The sequence below is a fragment of the Heloderma suspectum genome, chromosome 12 (genome assembly GCF_057233095.1).
Source record: "Heloderma suspectum isolate Gila_16-S chromosome 12, 16-S_ref, whole genome shotgun sequence".
NCBI lineage: Eukaryota > Metazoa > Chordata > Lepidosauria > Squamata > Helodermatidae > Heloderma > Heloderma suspectum.
In genome coordinates, this window is record NC_139469.1 from 24,720,602 (window position 1) to 24,737,857 (window position 17,256).

The 17,256-nt window shown below is 46.6% G+C and overlaps 1 protein-coding gene across 1 annotated transcript in view; it reads right to left on the minus strand.

Moving 5' to 3' along the window:
- The window catches only part of NLRC3 (NLR family CARD domain containing 3), a 52,038-nt gene extending 35,340 nt beyond the window's left edge, over positions 1-16,698 (minus strand). Inside the window, exons 1-2 of the mRNA XM_084818803.1 lie at positions 16,299-16,698; positions 6,731-6,914 (exon numbers count right to left, since the gene is read on the minus strand). The gene's annotated coding sequence lies outside the window, so the exon portion shown is untranslated. The remainder of the gene's footprint in view (positions 1-6,730; positions 6,915-16,298) is intronic.
- Between the last annotated feature and the right edge of the window lie 558 nt (positions 16,699-17,256).

Sequence of the window (17,256 nt, forward strand, 5' to 3'; positions counted from 1 at the left end):
ATTGGCTTGAATGTTCAACTGTATCTCTCTCAGCTGCTTCCAGTACCATCAGCAGCAATCTCTGACTCTTTGCCCATTCACCCCTTCACATCAATTCCCACCCCTCTCATTCTTTCCCTGCCTCTTGCCATAAGTATCAATGTCGGTCCAATGACCCCTTTCCATGTCTTCCAGAGATTAAGTTCATACTGACTGGGTTCATACCCAATGACAAGCCAGAGTACAGGTTGAGTGGGGGTAGAGTATGGGTTGTCGTTGTATCATGGGTGGCTGTGTTGTGTGAACCCAGCCATGCTAACAAACCATGGTTTGTTAACCACAAACAACCCACAGTTCACAACTCGACAACAAACCATCGGTTCTCTTCGTGGGTTGTTCGTGGTTAACAAATCATGGTTTGTTAGTGTGGCTGGGTTCACACAACACAACAACCCATGATTCAATGACAATCCATGCTCAACCCATGCTCAACTTGTACTCTGGCTTGTCTTGTGTGAACCAGGTCACTATGTGAATAGTGCGGTTTGCAGATATATCAGGTTAAAAAAAAAATCCTAGGTGTGCCCCCAGAGACTTCCATCAGGGCTGCTGTGGCAGAGAGGGGCAGTTTAACCCTTCCCTCCCCAGCCATAATACAGAAGAAAATCACACCCCACCACAAACACACATGCACGCATTTAAAATCAAAAGGAAATGCTCCCAGTTGAGCCAGTGGGACCTTTCCCCCCCTAAGTCTAACTACAGGGCACAGGGTGTTTTTTACCAGGGTAATGGAGGGGAGAGTTAAAGCTCCCTTTCCTACATGCTATGGTCCAGTGGAATCAGGGTAGCAGTGGGAGTGGGTGCAACTTGGATTAATTTTTTTAATTAAAAAAAATCCTAACATGACTGCAAGCTGCAATTATTAACATAATTTCTGTAGGCCCTCAGCCATGCCCATTTTTTTTCTGTCTAAACCTGCATAGGATTGCACCCTAAGGGAGCAACCCTATCAAGATTGACAGTTGCCTCCGACCCTAGCGGGGGAGTGGTGAGGAGCAGCTCTCCTCCTCGCTCCCCCAGCCCAGCTTTTCTGACTAGACAGCTGATTTCGGCTGTCTAGCTGCGGGACCTTGGAGTGTGGGAAGCGGCAGCTGGACAACACAAAGGATGCGTCATACCAGCATTTCCGACTTCCCCGCCCCGCCCCCGGGAACACCCCATTTTCGCCACTCCGCACTGCTATTATGAGTGCGGAGTGTGGGACAAATCTGCTCTGCCTATGAGGCGGTGCAGGAGGAGGTGAGGGTCGGTTCTCTGGGAACTGACCTATCCTATGGATGTCTAGTTGCTGACTAGTGTGTGTGTGTGTGTATATATATATGTATGTATGTATGTAAGTAAGTAGGTAGGTAAGTAAATAAATGCATGCATGCATGCATGCCCAGTCTCAGCTTATAGGAACATTTTACAACCTGCAAGCTGCGGCCAACCCAGATGCACCATTTCTGTCACTGCATGGGCCATGTGATGGATGAACAGGTGTTCAGGCCCAAGTTGGTACCCCAGCCGTCCAGCAAGGATGTACGTACATCCAGACATTTATGGCCTAAAACGTATTGTGCTTGCGTCGGCTGAATTTCCTGGCAAAGGCAGTGTGCCACCCCTTCTAAATATTTCCTTCGAGCGTGATTGGTTTGCAAAATGAGAGAAGATTGTGCAGTTCGAGGCATCTCAGTGAGAAATCTCCTAACTAAATAATCAATCTCTCCTCATTTAAAAAAAAACACACCACATCAATATCATTGGCTTGGAAACGTAACTGAATCTTTGTGCAAAATAGTTAAAAGTTGCTGGCTGTGTTTGCCTGAGATTATCTTTTATTATCACATCAACTGCACCATGTGGCGCAGAGGCCTAGCGCGAAGGTCCCATTAACCTTCTCAGTCCCCCAGCCAGCCTTATTTCTGGTCTTAGCGCCCAGTTGCGAGAAAGTGTAGATTTGTTACACTTCTACCCCGCCTTTCCTTCAAGGAGCCCAAGGCAGCGTACGCTGAATCCTCCTCCTCTCCAGTTTATCCTGACAACAGCCCTGTGAGGCAGATTAGGCTGAGAGTCAGCGACTGGCCCAAAGTCACCCAGTGAGCTTCATGGCTGAGTGGGGACTAGAGCCCGGGTCTCCTGTGTCCCAGTCCAATACTCTAACCACCACACCTCAGTGTATTGAGGAGAGCAGTTGCCGGGGGGAAATGGTGGTTGGGAAAGGGTTTACAATTCTCTCCCATTTACTGATGTCCGTCCCTAAATAACCAGCGAAACAGGCAGCACCTGGACGGCAGACTGAGCAGCAGGCACTAAGGAACCCAATCCGCCTTGGGTTCCTTGAGAAGGAAAAAAGGCAGGATATAAATGTAATAAATAGAATAAATGAATGAATAAATAAATACTGGTCACCTGGTCACAGTTTGCCCCACTGTGGTGAGATGTATTGCATTTCTGTTTACGTTACAGTAATTTATGAATTTGAACGTACAATATAAGTTATCATATGCAAAATATATGCAAATCTGTGTCCTCTTTTGCACTCTTTATTTTTGGTGATGCATCTCCTCTGTTTTGGCGATGCGTCAGGGTCAAAGCAGACCTCACTTTACATCAGGGATGTTGAAACTCTTGCAGCCCAAAAGCCAAACTCCATTTTGGAGAAATTGGGGTGGCCACATTGGGGGCCACATTCCAGTGGTGGGAGGGGCCAACAGCAAAAGGGGTGGGACCAAAATACCAAAAACACCCCAAATCCCAGCCTATTTCAGCTTAAAGCACTTACCGCCAGTAACTAAACCTTAGAAGAGGCTTTTTGACCTTTCAAAAAACATGTAAAAGCCGGGAAACCACTGAACAATCTGTGATCAGGGGAAAGGGAGTGAGGCCAGGGGAAGGGCACATGACCATCTGGGGAACCTCAGAGGACTGGATCAGGACCTTTGGAGGGCCAGATTTGGCTCACAGGCCTGAGGTTCCACACCCTTCCTTTACATCTTTCATTCTTTTTCACTTTGGTGCACACACAAACAGATCACTATTTGGCACTGATCTGTATGGGGACTGCGGGGGAAGGGTTAAAGCACCCTACCCACCACGTGAGGATCCCAATCCGGATCAGGGGCCTTGCACTTACACGAGGGTAAAAAACAGCAAAAGGCATTGCTGCTTGCTACATTTTTAAAGCCCTGCTTTGGATGTAAGTGGCCAGGCTATGTGGACTAAACCTATAGGGTGCTACAGCTGCTTCCTGAAACTTCGGACAAAGGGCGAATCCCTGCTATTTTGGAAGGCTGACAGAAATGGTTTCCCCACAAAGAACTATTTGGACTTCAAGGCCTCTGTGAAGGGGCTACGTGGTTTCTGTGTCCTTCAGTAGAAGGCAGACTGAGGTCTACAGGTAGGCTGAAGCTGAAGGAGGTGCCCTCCAGAGATGTTGACCTACAACTTCCATCATCCATGACCATTGGTCATAATGGCTTGTGGTCTGGAGGGCATCACATTGGGGAAGGTTGAGCCTGTAAGCTTCTCAAGACCAGGGACCAGGGTTGTTTTTGTTTGTTTGTTTATGCCACTCCCCCAAGTGCCATGCATAGTTTGGTGTTTTTATATTCCATTCCAGCAGGCTGTACAGGGAGATGAAAGGGAGAAAGTGGCCATTTCACCAGCCCTGATGAAGGACTACTTGACTGTTTTTTCCTTTTCCTTTTCCCTCCCCATCCCTTTTTCCTTGTGTGTCACGTCTTTTTAGATTGTAACCCCGTGGGAAGGGACTGTCTCATTTGAATGATTTGCAAGCTGATCTGGGAGCCTTTTTAGCTGAGGAGAGGGTGTGTGTGTGTCTCTCTCTGTGTGTGTATGAACATAAATGAATAAATATTCTATATATAATTTGCTCCTATGACTCATTCAGGGAAACGATTACCAAACTTTTACATGTCTTTGGTTCAGGGTGTAACTGCAGCTGGCTAGGTGGGTGAAAAGCAGCCGAACGCCAATTTGCACTATGCCTCCCCACACACACACACACCACCACCTTTTACACAGACGTGCTTGAAAGAGCTGGAACTCTGTGAGGGAACCGCTTTCCACAAAGGGCTTGTGTGATGTCACATGTGTGTGTATATATGTGTGCATGTGGGTGGGAGGCACACGCACACACACACACACACACACAGATTCATAACATATATAAATGTAACACAGGATATACAGAAGGTTTTAAAGTGACTTATTACTGTGACTGAATTATTGATGTGCAGGAGGAAAGTGAAGTGGTGATGCACTGTTTAACACCTCAATTCGGTAAATACTATTCCTCTGCTTTTCAAAATCCTGCACCTCGTGGCTACCAAAGGGTAACAGGGACAAAGAGAATAATATATGTCAGAATAAAAAGCCAGCGTGTCCTCACTTCTAGAGAAGTAAAGGTGTTGGGCCTGAGGTAAAGGTCCTGTGGCAGCGTGATTGTGTGTGTGGTGGAAGGTGTTGCCTGCTGTGGGAAAGACCTTATAGAAAAAGGAAATAGGAAGGAACGCCACAGCTTGTGATATGGAGCGGGCATCATGTGCTTGCCTTTAAAGGGGATGCTTATGCCACCCTTCCCATGTATAAACCAGACCTGATTGTTGTGGTTATGTAGTAAACTCCATGTCAGAACAAGATTTTGATAAAAGTGAACATGGTCTGTGCCCTTGGCAAGGATGCCCACGGGCTGCAACCAACCGCTGCCTCAGTTTCTGTTGGCCCTTCCCTTCATCTGACTGGAAGCAGCTGGACACAATTGGCTACTATCCAGGAGTGATGTCAGCCAGGCCAGGCTTCCAAGATTGTTGATGGCTTCCCAGTGCCTTTGAGAACCTAGGAACGGCCTTCTATCAAGTTGGTCCATCGAGCTCAGTATTGTTTTGGGGGGACAGTGGGCAATTTGGAAGTTTGAGGGAGTGTCATGGGTGCTCTCACAAAATGGCTGCCTAGGTGGCTTGCCCATTGATAAAATGGCTGCCATGGTGAGCGTGGGCAGTCACAAAACCCTCATTTCCCAGAGGGCCAATGGGTGAGACTAAAAGCAAACGGCCCCGGCTCCTGGATAGCAGACTGAGCAGGCAGACCCACAGGTCACAGTCTTCCCCGCTATGGTGAGATGCGCAGTATTTTTACTTAAATTGTAGCAATTCGTTCTAAATGTGCATCTATACATATAAAATTAACATGTGCTAATGTAATGGCTTAGTGGTTAAGACGCTGAACTGCAGAGTGGAAGGTCGGCAGGTCAGCAGTTCGAGACCCGAGTGCCGCGTGACGGAGCGAGCTCCCGTCTTCAGTCCCAGCTTCTGCCAACCTAGCAGTTCGAAAGCAAGAAACTGCAAGTAGATAAATAGGTACCGCCTCGGTGGGAAAGGTGACAGCGTTCCGTGCACCTCGGTGTTCAGTCATGCCGGCCACATGACCACGGAAGAGTCTTCGGACAGTGCTGGCTCTTCGGCTTAGAAATGGAGATGAGCACCACACCCTAGAGTCAGACATGACTGGTTGGGGACACCTTTACCTTTACCTTTTAATGTAATGCAAATCGGTGTCCTCTTTTCTGATGATGCATGCCCTCTTGTTTGGTGATTTCTAAGTGGCCACCTGGGTGCCACTTCAGGAAGAGGGAAGCAGCTGGGATGGGGACTCAGGAGGAAAGGCCAGAGGGGGCTGCTGCCATCACCCTGCATCCATCGCCTTACATTTTAGCAATTATTTCTAAATGTGCGTCTATACATATAAATGCGAATTTTATGCAAATATATTCTCATTTTTTGACAATGCATAAGTGGCGGGTGTATTCTGAACCTGGATGTTCCATATAACCATCTTGACTAGCACAGGTGGTTTATCCTCCCACAGACAAAAACAGGGACAACTCTGTTAACACCCCTTTTGGCTTTTGAAGGATCACTGGCCAACTGGCTCTCCGGTCTTTCCTATTACATATTGCAGAAGGTTATTTTCTAGCTGCTCTATGCAGTTTTTAAATATACTGGAGGAGGCCATTGCTGTGCAAACGGTCCTCCCCTTTTATCCTCGAAACAACCCTGTGAGGTTGGCTAGGTCAAGAGTGAGCGGTCAGCCCAAGGTTATCCAGTGAACTTTATGGCGGAGTGGCAATTTGAACCCAGTCATAATCTCAACACACTTGAACCATTGCAGCAGTCAGAGTTTTACTCCTCAGTATATAGCCTTTCCTACACCGTTCTGGGGAAATTTGTAAGCAAACCTGCCATAAGAATGGCCTAATTGTTTATGCTGAAATGTATACCCTGCTTGGGGGCTCTCTAAGGGTTTACATGTGTAAATAAACAAATAAACCAGTTGTTCATGTAAAATAATTACAAATCAAACACATCCAGAATGTTATGGGCTGGACAAAAAGAGCACATGGGTCCCCGTCCAACTCCTGTACTTCTTGACTCTTAAGATTTTACTAAGTACAGTTATCAGTGATGGCCTAATACAAGACCTCTCAAAGACCTGACTATAGATGGTGGGTGGCCTGTAATATTCTGATGATGTGTTTCAATTAGTGTTGTCCCGAAAATGTCTCCCACATTTTTTTTTACCATTCTCAGTCTATTTGATAGAAGAGAAATTGCTTTCAAAAAGAAATTCAACGGCGAAGAAATTTCAGAGAAATTCTCATAGGTTGGGCTGGGTTTCTTGTGCTTACCTTACTCAGGAGGTGGCTGAGGAGTGTGCATAAGTGTCCTGTTTTTCATTGTACAAACATCCCTCTGGCAGCCTGTAGCCTTCTCAACTTCCTACACTTCAATTAGAGCCCAGGGGAAGATGTCATGAGGTAACTCCTCTCATAGGGCTTTTTTCAGATCAGGAAGCGCAGGCGGCCTGGGAGGCTGCAGAGCAATAGAGAGATGTGTAATAGAAAGAAAACATACACATACACAGCACCTTTGGCTGCCTCGCAGGGATTAGGTAAACTCAAAAACACACCTCCCCCCCCCCCAAATATTATAAGACGCTCTGAGAATGAGGCAGAACAACAGAAGCCTCTTTCATGGAGGAAGAAAACTTTCAGGAAATTGGAGGAAGATTTTGGCTCAGCACTAGTCCCACTCTTCCCTGGAGCAAGGCAAGGCACAACACTGGCCGCCTCACACCTGCATTGTGAAGGATGAAAAATGGGGGCAAGCTTACCAACACAGTTGATGCTGTTGTCACTTGCATGGGCAGCATAGGTAATCCCCAAAACCCTTAGGAAAAATAGCAAGAAGTTGTGCTACAATCCCTTCCAGTGGTGAGCCCTACCTGTGAGAAACTGTTGAGAATTTCTCCTCTCTGGAGAAATTTGGTAAAATTGTCCCCACAATATCTCTGCCCACAAATAGGGAGCATTTCAAGAGGCCATTTGCACACAGCTCTAGTTTCAATGGGAGCTGGGATGGGCCAAGATGGTATCGGTGATGGGCAGAGATGAGTCACTTTTTCTTCCTGCGACTAAGCCAAGGGAGGGTGCTCAGTCTGTTATGCAACTGGGTCTGAAAAGGAGGCAGAGACCTGACTTTGCCCCCTGCGGGAAATCCTATGGCACTATGGGACATCCGACGGGGAGCAGGAATCTGTTGGAGTGTTAATGCTGTGAACCCTCATTTTATGCTCAGTTTGTATATATGTGTAAATAAACCTTTTATCACAGAAACGTCATAATTCTCTCGTAAGCTCCATCTAAGGAAACTGAACCCAAGCACTGAACCCATGAAGCTTCTCATCACTTGGAGGCGGGGTGCATGTACCCCACTGGTATATTTTTCTTTAAGGATTCTGAGTGGGAAGATTCCTGCACATGCTCAGTAAAGGAGTGAGATAGGGAGTGGCCAGTGGCCACCATTTTAGGCAGTTACCAAAATGCAGTGTGGAAGAAGTTTGCTTTCCCCTCTCTGTAAGACCCTGAACCTTTGAGACAGGTTAGCAGGGAGCTTTCCTTTTGATTTTTTTTTTTTGAAAGAGTCATGATTTTTGTTACAAACACTATGAGTTCATTGTTTGTTTATGTTCTTTTATATTGTATAAAGGGCTGTTTACAAAGTTGTTCCTGTGTTGCTGGATAATGATCCTTTGAGAAGATTGCTGCAGCGCTGGAGTGACCTGAGTAGAGACTGATTTCTTTCTTCAGCCAGCAGAAAAATCAAGCTTCAGAGAGGTTTTATTTATATTTTTGTTGTGGACTCAAGCTGAAAGACTGAACTTTGGGAGGGCTGTGCTCTGTTTTATTGTTGTGGTGATAAGTATATTGTTATGCCCCCTTCATGGATCACTGCCTTGTTGTGGTGAAGGGGCTTGCGTAACTCAGTGAAGCCATAAGCTATGCCGTGCAGGGCCACCCAAGACGGACAGGTCATGGCAGAGAGTTCTGACAAAATGTGGTCCACTGGAGAAGGAAATGGCAACCCACTCCAGTATTCTTGCCAAGAAAACCCCATGGAACGTATCACAAGGCTAAAAGAGATGACGCCGGAAGATGAGCCCCTCAGGTCGGAAGGTGTCCAATATGCTACTGGGGAAGAGCAGAGGGTATTTCCAAGTAGCGCCAGAAAGAGTGAAGCGGCTGGGCCAAAGCCGAAAGGACACTCAGCTGTGGATGTGTCTGGTGGTGAAAAGAAAATCCGATGCTGTAAAGAACAATATTGTTTAGGAACCTGGAATGTCAGATCAATGAATCAAGGTAAGCTGGAGGTGGTCAAACATGAGATGGCAAGATTGAACATCGACATCTTGGGAATCAGCGAACTGAAATGGACAGGCATGGGCGAATTTAATTCAGGTGACCATCATATCTACTACTGTGGGCAAGAATCCCTTAGAAGAAATGGAGTAGCACTCATAGACAACAAAAGGGTGGGAAAAGCAGTACTGGGGTACAATCTTAAAAACGATAGAATGATCTCAGTACGAATCCAAGGCAAACCATTCAACATCACAGTTATTCAAGTTTGTGCCCCAACCACTGATTCCGAAGAAGCTGAGGTTCTATGAAGACCTACAACAATCTAGAACTAACACCAAAAAAAGATGTCCTTTTCATCATAGGGGATTGGAATGCTAAAGTAGGAAGTCAAGAAATCACCGGGATAACGGGCAAACATGGCCTTGGTATACAAAATGAAGCAGGACAAAGGCTAATAGAGTTTTGCCAAGTAAAAACAAGACCTGGAGCTGACTGTGGCTCAGATCATGAGCTGCTTGTTGCAAAATTTCGGCTTAAATTGAAGAACGTAGGGAAAACCACTAAACCATTCAGGTATGACCGAAATCATATCCCTTATGAAAATACAGTGGAGGTGACGAATAGATTTAAGGGATTAGACCTGATAGACAGAGTGCCTGAGGAACTATGGATGGCGGTCTCCAACATTGTTCAGGAGGCAGCAACTCAATCCATCCCAAGGAAAAAGAAATGCAAGAAAACCAAGTGGCTGTCTGATGAGGCTTTACAAGTAGCTGAGGAAAAAAGGGAAGCGAAAAGCAAGGGGGAAAGGGGAAGATATATCCAACTGAATGCAGAGTTCCAGAGAATAGCAAGGAGAGACAAGAACAATGTCTCTTAAATGAACAATGCAAAGAAATCGAAGAAAACAACAGAATGGGAAAGACTAGAGATCTCTTCAAGAAAATCGGAGATCTCAAGGGAACGTTTTGTGCAAAGACGGGCATGATAAAGGACAAAGCAGGCAGGGACCTAACAGAAGCAGATGAGATTAAGAAGAGGTGGCAAGAATACACAGAAGAACTATACAGGAAAGATCGGAATGTCCCTGATAGCCATGATAGTGCGGTCACTGAACTTGAGCTGGACATCCTCGAGAGTGAAGTCAAGTGGGCCTTAGGAAGCATTACTAACAACAAAACTAGCGGAGATGACAGTATTCCAGCTGAGCTATTTAAGATCCTAAAAGATGATGCTGTTAAAGTGCTGCACTCAATATGCCAACAAATTTGGAACACTCAACAGTGGCCACAAGACTGGAAAAGGTCAGTTTACATTCCAATTCCAAAGAAGGGCAACGCCAAAGAGTGTTCAAACTACCGCACAATTGCGCTTATTTCACATGCCAGCAAGGTGATGCTCAAAATCATACAAGCTAGGCTTCGGCAGCATGTGAACCAAGAACTACCGGAAGTACAAGCGGGGTTTCGAAGAGGCAGAGGAACTAGAGATCAAATCGCCAACATTCGCTGGATCATGGAGAAAGCAAGAGAATTCCAGAAAAACGTCTATTTCTGCTTCATTGACTACGCTAAAGCCTTTGATTGTGTGGATCACAATAAACTGTGGCAAATTCTTAAAGAGATGAGAGTACCAGACCACCTTACCTGTCTCCTGAGAAACCTGTACGAGGGTCAAGAAGCAACAGTAAGAACCGGACATAGAACAACCGATTGGTTCAAAATTGGGGAAGGAGTACGACAAGGCTGCATATTGTCGCCCTGCTTATTTAACTTATATGCAGAGTACATCATGAGAAACACCAGGTCGGATGAATCACAGGTCGGAATTAAGATTGCCGGGAGAATTATCAACAACCTCAGATACGCAGACGATACCATCCTAATGGCAGAAAGCGAAGAGGATCTACAGAGCCTCTTGTTGAGGGTGAAAGTGGAGAGTGCAAAAGCTGGTTTGAAACTCAACATTACAAAAACTAAGATCATGGCATCTGGCCCCATCACTTCCTGGCATATAGAAGGGGAAGAAATGGAAGCAGTGACAGATTTTACTTTCTTGGGCTCCAAGATCACCGCAGACGGTGACTGTAGCCATGAAATTAAAAGACGCTTGCTCCTTGGGAGGAAAGCTATGGCCAACCTAGACAGCACAGTAAGAAGCAGAGACATCACCTTGCCGACAAAGGTCCGTCTAATCAAAGCTATGGTTTTCCCAGTAGTAATGTATGGCTGTGAGAGCTGGACTATAAGGAAGGCTGAGTGCCGAAGAATTGATGCTTTCGAACTGTGGTGCTGGAGAAGACTCTTACGAGTCCCCTGGACTGCAAGGAGGTCAAATCAGTCCATCCTAAAGGAAATCAACCCTGAGTGCTCATTGGAAGGACAGATAATGAAGCTGAAGCTCCAATATTTTGGCCACCTAATGCGAAGAGAAAACTCCCTGGAAAAGACCCTGATGCTGGGAAAGACTGAAGGCAAAAGGAGAATGGGACGGCAGAGGATGAGATAGCTAGATAGCATCACGGATGCAATGAATATGAACTTGAGCACGCTCCGGGAGAGAGCGCAGGACAGGAAGGCCTGGCGTGCTATGGTCCATGGGGTCACGAAGAGTCGGACACGACTGAACGACTGAACAACAACATATTGTTATGCATGTAAAATTATTACATGTGCATTATTATTGTTTTTACTTAAGAAATTGAAATCATATATGTTAATTGTCTCTGTACAAGGCCTTTGCTGTGAGTCCCTTTAGAGACCCTGAAGAAAAGTGTTGCACAAGCACATAAAACACCATTTACTATAGAGAGAGTAGGAGGAGGTTGTGGTGATGGAGGAAGGAAAGCTAGTGCAACCTGAAACATTTTTAAGTCATCCCCAAATCTCCCTTACTGGAAAAAATAGTGATAGTAGTTTACCAAGAAATAGGTACCCATAAACTGGGACTGTCCCTCGTTCACAGGGACGATTCGAGGATATGTTTATGAACCCCTGTACAAATAGTAACTGCTTTACTGCTCTCCTCCCCATAGGTCTGACCAGGTCCTCTGGGGTCAATACAACCAGCAACTGCCAGTCTGTTTCATCAAATCACCCATGTCAGCTACACCAATAAAGCCAACACCCTAGGGGTGTACTAATTCCCTACCTGGGTCCGTTTTGGGGCATCCGTGGGTGGGGGGAGGCGATCCATTCCCCCTCCCCCAGAATCCTCCCTGGCTGGGTCCACTCCGTGGCAAGTCTGCGGAGCTGCCGGCTGGGTCCGTCCACTGCCGGACATCCATCCGCTGCCGGACTGTGGACGCAAATGGCGTCCGGTGTAGCAGACGCCATTTGAGTCCCTGCTGTTTGCTGTGATAGGCTACGTAAATCTTTACATAGCCTATCACGGCAAAGAGCAGGGATGCAAATGGCGTAGCGGATGCCATTTACGTCCCTGCTCTTTGTGCGATAGGCTACGTAAATCTTTACATAGCCTGTCACGGCCAACGGCAGGCACGCAAATGGCGTCCGCTATGCCAGACACCATTTGTGTCCACAGACTGGCAGCGGATGGATCCAGACCCGGCAGTGGCAGGTATGATCCGGCTGGCGCGAACTTCGCTGGGTGGCGGAGGTGAGTGGTCCGATCCGCCACGGACTCCAGGGGGCCAGATTCTTTAGAATCCAGCCTCATTGGAGTCCGTGGTGGAATTCTCCACCATCCCTACAACAACCTAGCCACTGTAATGCATGCAATGGTAACTTCTGGGCTGGATTCATGACTGAAATGAGTTCTGCCATTGAAACTTCAGTTTCAGAAACATTTCCGAAACTTCAGCTGCTGCGGAAGTGCAGAAAAGGGGAACTAAAATGATCAAGGGGCTAGAGCATCTCCCCTATGAGAGAAGGTTACAACAGCTGGGCTTGTTTAGCTTGGAAAAAAGGAGGGTAAGGGGAGACCTGATAGAGATCTACAAAATTATGCATGGTGTGGAGAATGTGGATAGGGAGACATGAAGCTGATTGGTGGGAGATTCAGGACAGATAAAAGGAAGGACTTCTTCACACAGCACATGGTTAAACTATAGATTTCGCTACCACAGGAAGTAGTGATGGCCACCAATTTGGTTGGCCATAAAAGGGGGTTGGACAAATTCCTGGAGGAAAAGGCTGTCAATGGCTACTAGTCCTGATGGCTATGTGCTATCTCCAGTACCAGAGCCAGTGAGCCTACGTACACCAGTTGCTGGGGAATATGGGCGAGATGGTGCTGTTGCGCTCATGTCCTGCTTGTGGGTTTCCGGTCAACAGCTGGTTGGCCACGGTGTGAACAGAATGCTGGACTAGATGGACCCTTGGTCTGATCCAGCAGGGCTCTTCTTATGTTCTTAAATGGCTGCTGTTTGCCGGTGGACCGGTTCGTATCGGCATGCACATATATATCGACCACTCTGGAACATCTACACTAGATGCAATGACTTGATTTTGACCTTTCAAGCTATATATGGCCTAGTTCTGATTATCTCAAGGAATGTCTCCTCCCATATGAGTCCTCCCAGTAGTTAAGATCTACAAGTGAGACCCTGCCTCATTTTCCATCTCCAGAGTGGCCGCTGCAAATAGGAAGCCCCTTTTCTGTCATGACCACAGTGCTTTGCAACGAATTTTCCAGAGAGGTTCATATGTCTCCTCTCCCGGCTAGGATGGCCGTGTATGTACTGCCAAAAAATATGAAATGCATCACCAAAAAGGAGGACGAAAGAGGGCACCAATTTGCATAACATTTGCCTATGCAAATGTTTATGTATAGGCGCAAATTTGGAAAGAATAACTATAATTTAAATAGAGATACAATATATCTCATCATATTGGACAAGGCTAGCGACAGCATCGCAGAAGGCTGGTGGTGGGGAACGCTTCCACCCCCACCTTCCACTGCCATGCAAAGGCAGAAAATCCACCAGCTCGTCTGACTTGGTGCGGGCCGAGTCGGGCCAGCTGGCAGATGTTGGACTGGAGTCCTGGCAGATGTTGGACTGGAGGGGAGCTGGCAAAAGCTCGCCAAGCTCTACCCCACAACCAGATTCCTCCGACATCCCTAATTTCCCTCCCCCCACTGCTTTACCTCACTGTTTCTCCCCCATTCTAGCCTCACTCTTTCTCTCCCCCTCCCCCTTTGCCTTGCTGTTTCCCCCTCCCTCCCAACCTCTAGCTATGCTCCTTCTCTCTTCTCCACCTCTTTTGGCTAGCCAGGCCCCCACAGCGGCCATTATGCGACTAGCCACATCCTCCATGGGAGCCATTTTGTGGTGGTGCCCACAGCAGTTTCTCAAATTCCTAAATGTGCCTACGGATCCAAAAGGGTTGGGAGCAGGGACCCCTTTGACTTTAAACCAGACTTGGACTGGACATCTCTTCAACTAGAGGACACTTTTGTGTGACTGGTTACTCCGTGTTGTTACTCTTGTATTTTTTGTTGGACCGATTGTTGTTACTGTTTTAATTGGTCCGACATATTTTAAATCTTGTATTTTTGGACACCTGCTTTCAGTTGTTTAATTAAAGGCAGTATAGAGTTGTTGCATTTTTAATTAAACAAGCAACTCACCTTGCACTGAATCCCAGGTCCACAGACAAGATGGTAGGAGCTTGAGTTCCTCTTGACTGCAGGATTTCCTAAATCCCTTAGTTTCAACTTTCTTTCTTGTTTTTTAAAAGATAAGCCTCCAGTTCTCACACTACTTACAGCGACGAAAGGAAATGCATAAACCACCCAGCTGCTTAGTAAGAAGCAAACCTGCTCCTCACCTCCCTAGTTCCGGCCAATGAATGCAAAGGCACAAAGATAACTGATAAATACTTGGGCATGGGCACAGAGCAGATTGATTTAATTTTGTTAACATGTATGTGATAAATTTAGGGCACAATCCTATACATGTTTAGACAGAAAAAAGTCCTACATCTCCCATCCTTCCCCAGCCAGCCATGCTGAGTGGGGAATGCTAAGAAGTGTAGGACTGTTTTCCTATCTAAACATGCATAGGATTGCACCCTTAATAGTATAACCCTTTGCATATCTACTCAGAGGTAAGTCCCAACGAGTCAATGAGGCTTACTTCCATGTAAGTGTGCATTGGACTGCAGCCTAAATAGTGTTTAAACTAAACATATTAGGTGGGCTTATATTAAGGGTGTTTGGAGGGTAGATTTGCATTGATTTATGATCCCCCAGCCAATCCCATGAAAGTCTCAGGGGCAGGGCAGGGCCTGAAGGCACGTGATGCAACCTGGACCACCTGAACAATGCCTGGATGGGAGAACTTAGCCTGGGAACCCCATTGAGCTCCACGAAAGAACAGCAGGATCTAGATGAAACAGTGTATTAATACATAAATGCATTCTTAGGTCTGCCACCAGCAAATGTCTGCTGGCCTGTAGTGCAATGGCAGAGTGTATGTCTTGCATGCAAAGGGTCCCAGGTTCAACTCCAACTAGAAGACCCTGAGAGAGCAGCAGTCAGTCACAGCAGACAATACGAAGCTGGGAAGGCAGCTTCCTATGATCCTATTGAATTCAGCACTTCAGAAACATAAGGACTGGAAACTTATTTTAATGTTAGGTGAAGGACAATAGCTCAGTGGCAGAGTCAGGGGTGTTGCTAGTTACTTAAAATATTCCGGTCCTGAGCCCACAGGACACACATCTGCATAAAACCTGCATATGCTAATTTATATCTACATTTGCAGATTTGTGCAGAATCTCTAGGATGTATTTGAATTTCATAGGCAGCAAATCCAGCCAATTAATTTCTCCCCTAAATAACCTCCAATAAAATATTTTTTCCCCATTCATTTGCACCCTGACCCAAATCATCCCAAAGCAATGGAAACAGTTTTTTTCCCCCTAAGTTTCCTCACCACGCAGGGGTAGATTTGGGGTGGGGGGCTGTTGTAGCATGTGGAAAAGGTAGAGTTAACCCCTTGAAAATCACCCCCTGCACTCAAGGCACTGTGGTGTGGGATAGACCCGGGGGCCCTGAGAAATAGATTTGCAACTTGGGCCCTGTGGACCCCAACCTAATGATGCACGTGCTTTGTAAGCAGAAGGTCCCCACAGGTTCAAGCCCTGAAGGCAAGAATGAAAGGGCTCCTGTCTGAAACCTTGCAGAGATGCTGCCGGTCAGTGTATAGCGGATACTGAACTAGAAAGACCAGTGGTCGAGTCTGTACAAGGCAGCTTCCTGTGTTAGAGACCTGTAACACAGGTAGCAAATCTGGTGGCCATACACAATGAAAAAAGATAGGGCTCCCTTATGGAGCAGAAGATACAACCATTTTAACCCCCCTGCATGCCAAGCTGTGCCTTTTCTATGCAACTATCAAAGGTACAGCACTACTGTTCTCTCCTGCTTCCAGTTAACCTACCAGCAAAGGATTTTAGGTTTCTTTTTTTTTTCTCCCCTTCCAAACAAAAAAATTATCTCTTCCAGGTGAGAAAGCCACCATCAAGATTAACCTCGTACCTCCTCCTCCTCCCTTCTCCACATATAACTCTGTTTCTTGCAGCCTCACCAGGATTCTCCATATAGTGGATCTCACATGTTGAGCTGAGTCTGCAACGCCTCTTTCTCCTCCAAAGCTGTCTTCTCAGATCCAGGATGTGTTATAAAGCCAACCCGGTGGATTCTGAGAGCAGATTCTCCATGTAACTTGATTATGCTGGTCTAGATGGTCTGAATTAAAAGGCGAAAGTGAGGTTTCCAATACAGCCTGCCTTCTGTCTAGGTGTATGATCTCAGACGGCTTCTATAAGGAAAAGACAGGTTTGGGTCTCTTCTGGATGTCCTCAGTCCAAAGGAAGTAGCACTGTAAAAAGGCGGAGCTGTAAAAAGACTGAGCCATGCAGACAGCTACGGATTTCCTTGTCTTCACTTCGTTGCTGATGCCGTTCCAGTTGAGTTGCTTCGTATCTTGTGTGTCTTTTTTTTCCACTTTTTGCTATTCACCTCTTCCTGTGCTGTGGGTCTAATTTGTTCTTCCTTCCTGTTCATTTCAGAAGCTGCAAGACAGCCCCGGTGCAATGTGGTGACCACTGAGGAAAAATCGTAGCCCACGCCTGCCAGGAAACGAGTGAAGTTGTGCCTTGTAGCTATCACGGCTGCTCAAGAGGGCATTTTGGTGCCTGGGGAGGAAAATCCAGGAGTGCCCAGCTCAAGATGAACTCACCTGGAGCAAAATCCACCAGGAAGGCCCTCCTCACAAGCCCCAGACTCTTGCGTAGCTCCCACTTGTTTCAGATGTTTAGCACAGGGAGGCGTCCTGGTGGATTGTGACCTATGGGTCAGATCTGCTGTTTTCCACCTTCGCCACCCTAAACAGCGCCCCAAAGAAGTGAAGCAGACTTCTCACTTGGCCTCATGGTAGGGCCATCTCTGCAGCATGCTAGCCCTCCCCAAAAAGGCTCTGTTCACTGAACCATGGAAATAGACGGCCTGCAAAATGGGCCCACCCATCTCAGGCTGCCAAGCAG